Source organism: Triticum urartu, chromosome 7 (genome assembly GCF_003073215.2).
Source record: "Triticum urartu cultivar G1812 chromosome 7, Tu2.1, whole genome shotgun sequence".
Lineage (NCBI taxonomy): Eukaryota > Viridiplantae > Streptophyta > Magnoliopsida > Poales > Poaceae > Triticum > Triticum urartu.
Genome location: NC_053028.1, coordinates 23,889,966 through 23,904,271, shown reverse-complemented (window position 1 = coordinate 23,904,271; position 14,306 = coordinate 23,889,966).

Sequence of the window (14,306 nt, the reverse complement as noted above, 5' to 3'; positions counted from 1 at the left end):
TGTTGTGTATATGTGCAGTAATACTTATCTGGTACTCCCTTCATCCGAAAAATCTTGTCCCTCGAATCGATGTATCTAGTCCTAATTTAATACTAGATACATTCATTTGAGGGACAAGTTTGGGACAATCTTTGTCGGATGGAGGAAGTAGTAATATTTGAACCTACACCTTGTAAATTTTGTTGGTGATAACTCCTCTATCAGTAACTATTCATAGTTTACCCAAATATCGGTCGGTTTTCTGTAAATTAACCGGGCAGCTCTCCTCTTTCTAATTAATGGATAAGGCAAATGTTTTGCCTTCGTTTAAAAAAATGTTTACCCAAATATATTTGCATAGATTTGTGATATAAAAAGTAGAAAACGTTAGTTAACTAATCTCCATTGTGATAACAAAAAGTAAAAAAGTGTTACTATCTCATATGTGATTTTAATATATTTTTGCTCAACTTTGAATATGCAACAATGAGCACATGCCAGTGACGTCAGACAGTGGGACGTCGGGCTGTGACGTGGATGCGGAGCCTGTCTACCTCGCAGTGAAGGCGCAGCGCGACCTGCCATCCGAGTCTTTCCCTGCCGGTGCCTTTTCCTCCATTTACCACGCCGGCCCAAGCACCTACTAGCTGGCTGCTTCCAGCTCGGCTGCCTGTCAATGGAGGGGAAAGTATCCAGTACTCCAGCGAACTGGGTGCTCCGGCTGCACCGTATGCAACAGAGCCGCTAGATATCTATACTCCTATATAGTGTATGAATATCAGCCCATATGGACCGTTAGATCATTCTTATCCGACGGCTCACATTTAGTCTCTTTAGCCAGGTGACATCGTGGCCACAGCTGCATCATTGGATATGCTCATCAAACGGTCCAAATTGCTGGGATTCGTGGTGGGTCTACAACTGTGCTATTGCAGCGTGCCCTTCTCTGAACAGGCACCACGCAGGATTCTTCCATCTCTTTTTGGAAAGTTCTGGCATGCTCACCTAAACAGTGGTACTACTAGCAATTGGAAGCAAATGAGAGACAGAGAGAGTAGTGCTACTGTACTAGAAACAAGCCAGTAAATAGATGGGGCGGTGCAGCCTATGCAAAAGGCGCATTTTTATTTTACAAAATTAGAGAACTTCAATTACAATAAAAGCGTGAATGTAATATGTGTCATAACTAAATATCTTTTACTTTCACTTATAGATTCGAGTTACAAATGTTGTAACACAGATCTCTTCACGTTTACCAGACATACATAATCTTTTTCCACAAACAAACATATATAATCATTGATCTTTTTTTTGTGAACGAATATATAATCATTGATCTAATATATGATTTATCAGGATAAAGAAGATACTTGGTACTCTGTTCGTTGCTTAGTGTAGGACTTGAGAGATAGATAGAGAGATAGAGAGAGAGAGAGAGAGAGAGTGATATCCCGTTGTCCCCTACACGGCGAGGACCAGTTAGGAACCGAAGGATGGTTAGGAGGGGAGGCGACTCGGGGGGCGATTCGGGGGGGGGGGGGATTCCGGGGGCGACGTTGCTAGCGGCCCCGCAGCGGAGGCAGACGGTTGGACGGTGGTGCGCCTTGCCCAGGGGTGCGCGTGGCGGAACGCGCCGGCGGGGGCGCGGCTCCTCGCCCCGCCCCTCTCCGGCAGCAGGTTCTGGGCTCTGGAGGGGGTCGACTCCGACGACGACGACGAGGTAAGTAGCGAGGTAAGTGATGGTGGTGGTGGTTCGCCGAGGCCCCGAGCGGGGTGCTCGGTGGGTGACTTTGTCGCCCGTGCGGAGGAGCTTGGGGGCTCCTTCGTGGCCGGACGCCGGCGTGCCTTCGCTCCTGGTGGGCATGGAGGTCGCCGCCTGGCGCCGCGGATCTGGCATCCGCCGCGGGGGGTGGATGCGGGCCCTGAGGGTCGTTTGTGCACTCTGGCGGCGGTGGGCCGCTGCGAGGTGGCGCCGGCGGGGCCTCCTCTGGCCTCGCTGAGTTCGTCGGAGCTGACAGGGGTCGGCGGCGGCGACGGCGTGGCCGCCTGGGTCGGGGAACCACGGATCGTGGCTAGGGTTTCCGGGGAGAGGACGGACGGGCCCGTTTCCCCGCTGGGCCAGGAGGCGTGGCCCAGCCTTCCAGGAATTGGGCCGGGGGGCCCATTGGCGGCTCAGCCCGCTTCTTCGAGTGGGGGGGTGCAGGGGCTCCCCTCCGTGCTTGGGCCTGTCCAGCCTGGCCCGACGACCTGTCGCGAGCCTGCGCAGCGGCCCGGGCCCAACGTGGAGGTGGCCGCGCGGGCGCCCGCTCCTATTAATAGGTGGCTGTGGGTGCCAAAAGGAACCCTAGATCTGACGCTAGGGTTTCCTGCCTCCCACTCTCAGGTGCGGCGTTTCGGGCACCTTGCTCGTCGCCTTATCCGCTCTGCCCCTCCCCCACCTCTCTCTTGCTCGTTCGCCGCTGTGGTGAAGATGGGCTCCCGTCGCAGCGACAAGCCTCCCATGTCACCCCCGATTCCGGCGACGGATCGACAGCGCGAGCAAGAGCTTCGGGCGAAGGCACTCTCCAAGGCGTCGGCGAAGGCCGTGGAAGACGGGGGCTGGGGGCCGCCGCCTCCATGGTGGATTGCGGAGCAGGAGCGGAAGCATCAAGAGGAGCGCGAGCGCAAAAAGAAGAAGAAGGAGGAATACCGGCGCCGGGGGCTGGAGCAGAAGAAAGAGCTCAAGAGTAAGGAGTCTCAGCCCCTTCCGGGCGGCGAGCGGAGCGGAGACCCGTTGGCCAAGAAGCAGAAGCACAAGGGGGGCACGGCGCCGCTGCAGCTGGTGGCTGGGCCGGTGGCTTCGAAGGGCTCGGCTGACGCCCCGATCCCAGTGGAGGAGGCCGACGGGCCGGAGTGCTTCAAGTGCGGCAGGGTGGGGCACTACCAAAACACGTGCCAATACAAGCCCCCGTGCGTCGTCTGCCACGAGGAAGGGCACGCGTCGGCATACTGCCCCATGCGGGGTCGGCCCCTGATGCTGCAGATCATGGGCAACGCCATTCCGGGCGAGGGCTTCTTTTGCCTCCCTTTCGTGGAGACGGAGGGCGAGGAGGTCCGGGCCCCGTTGGTGGCGAACACGGCGATCATCTCGGCGGCGCCGGGCACGATGTCGATCCCCATCTTGGAGGCGGAGCTCCCTCACCTCTTCGAAGGGGAGTGGGATTGGCAGGTGTCGGCCATCGACGTCGACCAGTTCTCGGTCGTCTTCCCCAACAAGGCCATGCTACGGATGGCGACCCGCAGCGGAAAGCTCTACCTCTCCCTCAACGACATCATGGCAGACATCAAGGAACAGTGCCAGGAGGAACCCAAGGCCGAGATTATGCCGGATGTGTGGGTCAAGTTGTGGGGTGTGCCACCCAAGCACCGCCATGTGGACCGCCTTATGGCCGGGACAGTGATGATTGGGCGGCCCATGGAGGTGGATCCAGCGTCGCTGCCGGGGCTCGGCCCGGTACGGATGCGCTTCGCGTGTCGCGCGCCGGCCAAGCTCAAGGGCTACGTTCAAGTTTGGTTCAACAGCGAGGGGTTCACCATTCGCCTGGAGGCCGAGGAGGGCGAGTTGCAGGGCGCGGCTCCCCCTCCCCCGCCACCAGCCAACGTGGACAAGGGTCCGAACGACAAGGACAGGGACCTCGACACGAGCATGGGGGAAGACTCCATCGACGCCGCCACTTGGGACAAGCTTGGGCTCAAGGACAAGGACTCCCAGGACGCGCCGCCGGCGGCGGGCGCGGCGATGGAACAGGAGGAACGGCAGGTGGTGGTGGGCAGCAACGAGTTGGGCTTCAACCAGTACGGCTCCAACTTGTCATGCGCTTCGGAGGGCCGCTCGATGCTCATCTCCCCGGTGGCTACGGTGGTGGATGAGCCTCGGGCTACCGCGGAGCGCTCTCCCAAGGCGCCGTCAGGCCTCGGGGTCAGTGGGACGTGGCTCCACAAGAAGGCGGCGGGCCGCAAGACTCCCTTCGTGGCGCCGGTGGTGATGGCGCTGGCCTCTCCAGGGGGTCCGGTGGGTGGTTCTCCGTCTGTCATCTTCCCTCCCGCTTCTGATGCGCTTCGAGTGGAGGTGGCAAAGGTGGCGCCCGTTTCTATGGCCAAGCGCTCCAAGGCGGTGGTGACGTCCATGGCGACGCAGGAGCGGGCGAGCTCCCGCCCGAAGGGTGCCAAGGGCAACCTGCCTGCCCTCCAACGCGCCCAACTCCTGCAGGCCCAGAAGAACCTGGAAACTGAAGGTAATCCCGTGCCCCGCTTTACGATCTTCGACGATTATTCTGATGAGTGCTTGGGGGGTATCTTAGTGGATAGTGGTGTTCGGATGTCTGACGAGGGGGAAGCGAGCGAAGTTCTTTCTCTTATCCGTGCTAAGGAAATCGCGCAGGCCGCGCTCGCCCAGGCAGCGTTGGCCCGCGTTGCGCCAGTCGCAGAAGAAGCAGGGGCTTCTCTGGTGACTGTTGCGCGGCCCGATCAGGAGGACAGAGCAGCAGGGGCTGCGTCGTCCCCCTCCAACCGTCGTCTTGCCAAGACACGGCGCGTGGCCAAAGCGGTGACCGCTCGCGGTATCCGCCTCCGCAATCGCATTATCTAACGCGTTACATATTTTGGAGGCGGACCCAGCTAAAAGAGTTCATTCGAAACGAGGAGATCGATGTAGTTGTCCTGCAGGAAACCATTAAGACGGATTTCAATCATCGGGACCTGCTAACTGTTGACCCGCTGGAGCGTTTTGTTTGGCATTGGGTGCCGGCGGTCGAGCACTCGGGAGGCATGTTGCTAGGCATCAACCTAGTTTTCCTGGAGGTGGTGGCATGGGATGCTGGCCGCTTCTTTCTGTCGGCCCACGTGCGCCACCGTGCAACTCTCCGCGAGTGGGAGGTGATTGTGGTTTACGGCCCGGCCGATCACTTGCGCTCGCTCGAGTTCTTGGGAGAACTCCAGGCAAAGGTTGCGTCTTTGGGCACGCAAAATCTTCCTCTGCTTGTGGGAGGGGATTTCAACTTAATCCGTTCGGGAGCGGATAAAAACAATGGTATTATTAATTGGACAAGGGTGTCCATGTTTAATAGTGCAATTGCAGCTATGGCCCTTAGGGAAGTGGCTCGCGTGGGGGCACGCTATACCTGGACCAACAAACAACTTACACCGGTGCGGTCGGTTTTGGACAGGGATTTTATGTCCCCGGAGTGGGAGGCGTTGTTTCCTCTTTGCTCCTTGCACGCCGAAACGAGGATAGGGTCGGACCACGTCCCCCTCATTCTCTCCTCGGGGGAGGAAAGGCTAAAACGCAGTCCTCGTTTCTTCTTTGAAACTGCGTGGTTAGAGTCTCCGGACTTTGATCAAATCTTCCTATCGAATTGGGAGAATTGCGTTGCCCGGATCGGGCGCGTACGCGGGCCGATGGAGTTCTGGATTGCTGCAGGCGCGGGCCTGCGTGTGGCCCTTAAAGGGTGGGGGGCTAACCAGGGGCGCGACGATAAGTTGCTTCGCTCGCGTTTGACTGCTGACCTTGCTCAGATGGACGCTGTGGCGGACGTGCAGACCTTCTCGGAGCAAGAATGGGCTCAGCGCTACGCGCTTGAGGCCCAGGTTGAGTCCCTCCTCCGGGCTGAGGAGGAGTACTGGCGTAGACGTGGAGGAATCAAGTGGACGCTCAAGGGTGACGCGAATACCAAGTATTTTCACGCCTATGCAAATGGCCGTCGTCGCAAATGTGCAATCATGCGCTTGCAATCTGAGCAGGGGCTCATTTTGCGGCAACAGGATATCGTACGGCACATTTACGATTTTTACATCCATCTCATGGGTTCCAGGGAGGAATCCCGTGCCCGGCTTAGGGCGGACGTGTGGGACCCTGCGTTGCGGGTCACGGATGCGGAAAATGAGGGCCTGGGCCTGGCCTTCACCCCGGAAGAGATTGACAAGGCGACGCTGGGCATGAAATCGGACACCGCTCCCGGGCCGGATGGGTGGCCGGTGGCGATGTTCAAACGGTTCTGGCAAGTGCTCAAAGGGCCTATTTTTGACGTTTGCAATGGTTTTATGCGGGGAACGGTAGATATCTCTCGCCTAAACTTTGGGGTTCTCTCTCTGATCCCCAAAGTTCCGGGTGCGGATCATATTAGGCTCTTTCGTCCTATTGCGTTGATTAATGTTCCGTTTAAAATTTGTGCGAAAGCTTGCTCGACCCGCCTGACTCCGGTAGCTCACCGTATTATTAGTAGGAACCAATCGGCCTTTATTCGGGGGCGCAACATCTTGGAAGGGCCGCTGGCCTTAAATAAGATTGTGCACTCCCTTAAACGTGCTCGTCAGCCCGCGATCCTACTGAAACTGGACTTCGAAAAGGGTTACGACCGCGTGAACTGGGAGTTTCTCCGACAGGTTCTCCTGGACCGGGGATTCTCGTCGGTTTGGGTTCACCGTATGATGCAATTGGTCTCGGGAGGCCAAACGGCGATTGCGGTGAACGGAGAAGTAGGGAACTTCTTTCGCAACAAGCGTGGGCTGCGGCAAGGGGACCCAGCCTCGCCGTTGCTGTTTAATTTTGTGGCCGACACCTTGGGCGCCATGCTAGACAAAGCCCGTATGGCTGACCACATCAGGGAGTGGTGGGCAACCTGATCCCGGGGGGGGGGGGTGTCTCACCTGCAATACGCGGACGACACACTCCTGCTTTTCGAGCTCGACACTCACAGTATTGCAACGGTCAAAGCCATTCTGCTGTGTTTCGAACTCATGTCGGGGCTAAAAATCAACTTTCACAAATGTGAAGTAATGTCCATAGGGATGGACATGGCTAAGAGCCAGCGGGTTGCCAACTTGCTCAATTGCAAACTTGGCCAATTTCCGTTCACATACCTCGGCCTCCCGATCGCGGCGAAGAAGTGTTCGATCGCTGATTGGGAACCTCTCACCTCCAAGGTAGCGGATAGGGTGTGTCCGTGGAGAGGGAGATTTATGTCTTCAGGGGCTAGACTTATCTTAACCAACTCCAGCCTCTCATCCTTACCTATGTTTGCCATGGGTTTGTTCATGCTGGCGGACGGGGTACACATTAAGTTGGATACCCCGCGGTCCCGCTTCTTTTGGGAAGGAGCGGGTCCTAAACGGAAATACCATATGGTTAAATGGCAGGCCGTTTGCAGACCAAAAGCCCAGGGGGGCCTTGGGGTCATCAACTCCAAGCTGATGAACATTGCACTCATGTGCAAATGGATCTGGAAGATGTCTCAGGGTGAGACTGGCCTCTGGATCGACCTTCTCCGTGCGAAATACTTCCCGAATGGGAGTTTCTTTGAGGCGGCCCCTCGTGGGTCCCCCTTCTGGAACTCCATTCAAGCCCTTAAACCCTTCTTCGCCAGGGGTGCGAAGTTCGGGGTTAACAACGGACGCTCCACACGGTTTTGGCTTGACCTTTGGATTGGCCAACAACCCCTTTGGTCCGAATTTCGCCAACTCTACTCCATTGCTGTTGAGCCCAACCAATTGGTTGCTTCGGCCCTTAGCTCATCTCTACCCTACATCAATTTTTGGAGAGAACTAACGGAGCCGGAGATGGCGGAGTGGGATCGCCTTCGGGCGCTGATTGCGGATGTTCCCCTGTCTGACTCCGCGGACACGGTCTCTTGGAGGCTTTCTTGCTCTGGCAAATTTTCTGTCAAGTCCTTATACAGAGAGCTTACCCGCGGCCAGGTTCCTTTGGCTGCCATGGGGCTATGGAAGGCTAAAATCCCTCTAAAGATCAAAGTATTTTTATGGCAACTTTGCCAAGACCGCCTTCCTACCTCGATCAACCTTGCCAAGCGCAATGGCCCCGCCTCTGGCCCTTGCGCTTTGTATGGGGTGCCAGAAGATGCGGATCACGCCTTCTTCCGGTGCCCTCTGTCGCATTTCGCTTGGAGTGCGGTTCGTGACGCCGCGGGGGTGGATTGGGACCCCCGCTCCCGTGCCACGCTGGTGTCTTCCTTGTCTTCGCTTTATGGCTCGTCGCGACGGGTCATGTGGACGTGTGCGGCGGCCATGTTATGGGCTATCTGGCATATTCGTAACAAGCTTACCATTGAGGGTGTTTTTCCCTCGCACCCTGCTGACGTTATCTTCAAATGCATCGTGTTCTTGCAGCAATGGACACCGCTGGGAAGGCAACAGGACTCTGATCTTCATCGTCATGCGATTAACCGCCTCCGCTCTGTCTACGCCGAGTCCCGCGCCCCGTCGTCCGCGTCGTCTGCTGGCTCATAGGGATGGGCAGCCCCTTTTGGTTCTTCTTTCAGCCGAGCCTGCGTGCTCGTTTCGCTAGGCCGGTCGCGCCCTGTATCGTACTTATTTCCGTCTCCGGTTTAGTTGTGCTCTCCTGGACTTTCTTTTGGTCTGTTGCATAGTGTGGGTTATGTGGTTGTGCTACGCTGCCTATGTTGAGGGCTTTATTAATTTAAAGCCGGATGCCCCTGGCATCTTTGTTCTAAAAGAGAGAGAGAGGGAGAGAGAGAGAGGGAGGGAGAGAGAGAGGTACTCTGTTCGTTGCTTAGTGTAGGACCTAAGAGGGAGGGAGGGAGGGAGGAAGGGAGGGAGAGAGAGAGAGGGGGGGTATGAATGAATTATAACTAAATGTCTTTTACATTTACTCACAGATTGTTTTACAAATTTTGTGACATGATTTTCTCTTTGTTTCTGTCAACAATGTTTCAGTATAAAAATTGATCAAACTATTTTCTAGTGATAAATAAGGGACGTATCTCTCTACAATGCTTAGTCTATAACTCATTAAATTGTTCTATCAACAAAAAGATTAGAGGGATTAATGTCAAAAACAAATAATGCACTGTTACAATTTTTTTTATTTTTTTACAATAATTAATGATTTCCATGAATAGGTTCATCATAATTTTAATAACGATAGCTATGTTACACACACGCACACCCATGTGTGTACACCCTTTTTTAGAAACTGTGTGAGATTAGCAAACTTATTATCATTCTATGTATATGTGTGTATTCATTTTAGTTAAAAAACAAGTTAATAAATAAAAAAATTGACATACGTCCCTTCAAATATGAGTTTCACAACACGTGCATGGCACGTGCTAGTTACTAGTAGAATATGGGGACAGGATGGAACCCAGACTCCCCACCCTGTGAAATTTGCAAAAAGAACCTCATATGAGTACTAAATAGCTGTAATGTTTTGATCGCAACAGTCAACATGTGCTGCCCCAGTCTGGAAAGAACACGACTACTATGTGGCTTCGAGGTTCCGGTGACTCGGGGTGTGCCTTGACTGTCAACATGTTTCAAGGTGTACAGTATTTCTTGCCAAGCTATTTGTTCTTTTAAATGCACCATTGATTTTTATGCTAGGAGTATCATCTGAACTGAATGTGTAATTTCTGTCAAGTATGTGCTGCTCACTTTGTCTCCAAACAATTGAAAAGATCTTACTGTAGAAGACTTCGCACCAGTATGAGACCACACAAGATTAGATTTATGCATAAACTTCGCATCAGTATGATACCACACAGGATTTTATCCAGTATTTTTTTCAGCTACCCATTCTTTCGCATTTTGATTTAAATGATTCTAAAGCTCAACACCAAATATCAGCAGGAGCGTGTGCAACATCAATAAGTTGCCACTGGCTGCTCGGAAGGCAGTATTTCGTTGGAGTCATTTGGTTGTTCAAAAAACTTAAATTCCAAAAGGAAACACAGGGGCTCCTACAAGCTTTCACCTTCATCCGACACATATAAATATTGTACAGATAGTGACATGGAATTTCCAAGATGATATACAAAATGAAACATATATTCCAAAGCAAGTGCACATTCTGAAGAAGGAATGTTCAGGGAGATGATTTAACAAGTTACAACTTATTTGATGTGATGGAAGAGTCTAAACAAGATTGTAAAAAATCTGAACCACAAATGAGAAGAAAACATCGTCGGGTGTATGAAACACTCATGTCAAATTAACAAAGATCATCAACAACTACCATTGCTGTAGTTGACCCGACACTTGGAGCAATACTTTCCATTGACTCCATCGTAGATCGGAGGGAGTAACATTTTCCACTCCTGTCAGCACATGTTAGAAGTGTTAATGAATCTGATCAGTATTGTGCGTTCAAGCAGAATCTCACTCTTTGTTCCAACAATCACTTGATGGTCAGTACTTGAAAGGGTAGATAAAATTACTTCGTACGAATGTATACTCATAATTGCTAGAATATGCAGTCTAAGAAAAATAAAGCATTCTATCATTTATTTAGCCGTGCCCCGATATAGAGAGATATCACTGTATTCTACTCAAGATATGATTGGCTACAGCTAAAGAAATCAGCATAAAGGGAACAATAGCTTAGATCCAAACGAAAAAATAATAACAAAAAATCGTAACATCCAAAAGAATACTTGAAGCCTGGGAGTTCTCTTCTCCGACGTCGGCGGATGGGAGCTAGGCGGCTGCTGCGTGAAGAGGATAACATCGAGGTGGAGAATGGCGGGGCAGGGGTGGGGCGAGTTTTCCGCTGGTGGTCGGAGCATAGTACGCCTGGCGAGCTTGTTCCGTCGACGTTGCAGCGCAGCTCACGGCCAGGTCCGCTGCCGGACCGCCGACGTGCTATCCAAACTAGGGATAGTACATCTTGGAGCTAACTAATGGGGCCATTATAACTATTCTGTGCTAACATGGGGTCTCTTTGCAAAATTTCAATGTTGTGGCGTTCGGCTTCCATCATGTCCTTATATTCTTTATCTAACGGCTGTGCTGAGTGCGGTGCAGCCGGAGCACCCAATCGGCTGGAGTACAGGATACTTTCCCTCAATGGAGGCAGCCCATTTACTGGTCTTTCATTGGAGCCACAGGGTCCTGAGCTGCCTCTCACAAAGTGGCCTGTACGGTGCACGTACTAGGCCGTCGCTAGTAAAATTCAATACACTCCGCCAAGTGGTCTGGAAGGCAACCACATCCACCGCACCCAATTAGATTCTAACGTCTCAAGAAAGAGCGTGAGTGTGGAGAAGTGCATGGATGAACCCGGGTACATATGAATCCACTTTGAAAAACACATTTCTAAATTCTAAAAAAATCTGGAAACAAATTGAGTGTGCCGAAACACTACTCATTTATCTTTTGACAAAGTGCTAATAACATGGGTTGTTCAAAAGATTATTAGATATGATTAAAGACCATCTCCGTCCATTAGTTGTGAGTGACACCTCATGCGTTGAGAGTCGAGACCATGAGAGCCCGTTGAGACCGTTGTTGAATTGGTTGGAGGCCGGCCGGCTACATGGATGACGATCCACGCATGCACGGCTGGCTGCCAGTATGAGTTAATTGTAGAGAGTACGTGCCGTATATTTCGTTGAATCAATTGTGTATGAGTGCAGTGCAGTGCAGCAAGGCGAGCTGCACGCCTCACACGCTAAGCTGGCTAGAGTACGTGGCTCGGCTGCTACACACAGGCTAGGGCTATAGGGCTGATGGTAGAAGCGGCCGGGACTTGTCTTCTCAGAAAATTAAGAGCTCCGCCCAGCTCGGTAGCTATGGAGTAATGGAAGCTCACATGCCTGGCAATGGAGACAGCCCCACTTGCCTGCCATTGGAGGCACAGGCACCAGACCTGCCTCTCGCCAAGTGGCCTCATCAACTATGCTGTACTGTTTAGTTGTTTATACGTATTACTACCATTTAAAGAAGAAGATGCCGTGGTATTGTTGTTCCTGCAAGCATGGTCACGGCTCCACTTGTCCTATGCCGATTGAATGCGATGCAGAATCGATTGCATGTAGGGTCATGTGGAACCAGCAGAATTGATTGAGCATGCAATGCAATGCAAAGCATGTGTGGTCACGTCGACCCGCGACGAGCGCTTGCTAGGGCAGCTGGCCTGGGCCTGCGGCTTTCTTTATATGGATATATATTGACCTGCTCGTCGAGTCTTGCGGTGTCATTTACTACAGCTCTGTTGGCATGTCGAGGAACAAGGACACAATGCTGGCCGAGCACGTAGGGTGTGAAGGCGATCAAGGAAGCCCTCTCCACTTGCACGCCTGTAGCCCTGTATGTCCCTCTGGTGACGCGGGACTGGTTACTACTTCCTCGGTCCTAAAATAAGTGTCTCAAACTTAATACTTCCTCCATTCTAAAATATAATGCGCTCGCGCTTTTCGAGGTTCAACTTTGACCATAAATTTAACCAACGAGACCAACAATTTAAGTGTCTGAAGGTTAATACAATTTTATATTAATGTTAGTACAAACTTGAGAGACTTATTTTGGGATGAGGTATGGTTGCCTTCGTTTTACTGCGACGTCAAGTTGGTAGGTAGGTCGATGGTACTTGTTGGTTGGCCGGTTTGCCAGGTTAATGCAAAGACACCGTCTTCGTATACTTTTAGGGTTTGAGGGCTTTGGGCTTTAGGGCTTAGTGTAATAGTGTTTATAGTTTAGGTTAAGGTTTAGGGTTTAAGCTTTAGTTTTTGAAACTTACTAAAAATTTCATCTTTCTCATCAAGTTTTAGTAGTTGAAACTTGCCCCGCCGCCCGATTTGCGTTGCGATCCATAGATTTACTGGATTCCGCACGGGGGCACATCAAATTTTAAGTTCAAGGAAATCCCAACACAGCTCATGTAGCACCCATCAAGCCGACGAAACGCACCCCTGGACGAGCATCCTGGCAACGCATCCGGGCCATGCTCGGACCCTCCGGACTCCAACCCGGATGTCCGGCTAGGACACTAGGAACTTCATCACCAAAGTCAGCCAATCCGGACTCCAGCCCGAATCATCCGTCCATCAGCCGAACAAAACGACCACTTCTCTGGACGTCCTGACATCCCCATACATCACGAATCAGACGGACCATCCGGATACCTACCCAGATCATGTGGCCAATGCCCGAGTAGTCCGGGTAGCTGCCCAGACGATCCGGCTTAGCCTGCGAGCAGCTCGGCCCAAGTGGCCATGTACACCTCTCTTCGTCCCCAAATTCAATTATACCACAGAAACGTCTGATACATCTCAAACGTATTTTGTTCACTGTTTCATGCTATTATATTATAACTTTTGCATACTTTTTTATAGTATTTTATATTATTTTTTGGATTAACCTATTAATTTAGTGCCTAGCGGTAGTTGATGTCTTCCGCATATTTTTGACTTTTTAGAAAATCAATATCTATTGAGGCCAAAATATCGTGAAAAATTAAGGTGATTTTTTCGGGCAACAAATGTTCCAGAAAGCACTGGAGGGAAGCGAGAGGATCATGTGGGTCCCCAACACGCCCTCGTGGTGCGCCAGCCCAGGGCTTAGAGCGCACCCCATGGCCACTTAGGGCCGACAAGCACCACCTTACCGCCATTCTTCTGCCTATAAATTCCAGAATTTCCTAAACCCTCGGTACCAATTTTCTACGATTTTTTCCACTGCTGCAAATTACTGTTATGAGAAGATCCAATCTGGAGGCCTGTTTCGGCACTCCACGGATGGCGAATATACTGCCAAAGGCTTTTTCATCAACCTTGCTGCCTCCATGACCATTTTGCACCCTGTTTTTTGTACTTGCTTCACACAAAATTGTCAATTTTGACACTTCGAAAATGAAAACGATTTTTTTATAAAACACTTGAAACTCTATTTGGCAACATTGTATGTAAGTGCAAGATGCACCTTTGTGTCCAACTTGGGCACATTATCATAAACTATGCGCTAGATATGACCATTACCTTGGTCATTTGACTTGAAATCCAAGAGTGTTCATACATGATAGCCCTTCTGAAGGATTTTTCTTCTTCAAATTTATGATTTTGGAAGTTTGATATTTTTCCTTGCAACTAGTACACACAAAAGGACTCCATGCAAAAGGATTACATCTTTTGAGCTTGTATTGTTTTTATTTCTTTTTTAAAACAGGGTCAAGATGGCCGGCATGGCTATTTATGGCAAGGGCTTGAATTTCTAAAAAAATGTAAATGGTTCTTCTATGTAATGACTACTAGTGTACCTAAAAATATTTTTTGCTAATTTTTACGACAGAGCTATAAGACATTTGGAGTTCAAATTTGAATTACTTTCAAGAAATTTTCATAAAATAATTTAAATGTGAGAAAGTAGCTATAAATCTAGATAATCCATGAAACTCGGGAATTGTGCATAGAATATGGTTTACTTACTGAGAAAATTGGAGTGGTGCCATTTTGCACCTTGTTTTTTGTACTTGCTTCACAAAAAATACCCATTTTTTACACTAATAAAATGAAAAATGGGGTTTTCACACAAAAAAGTTG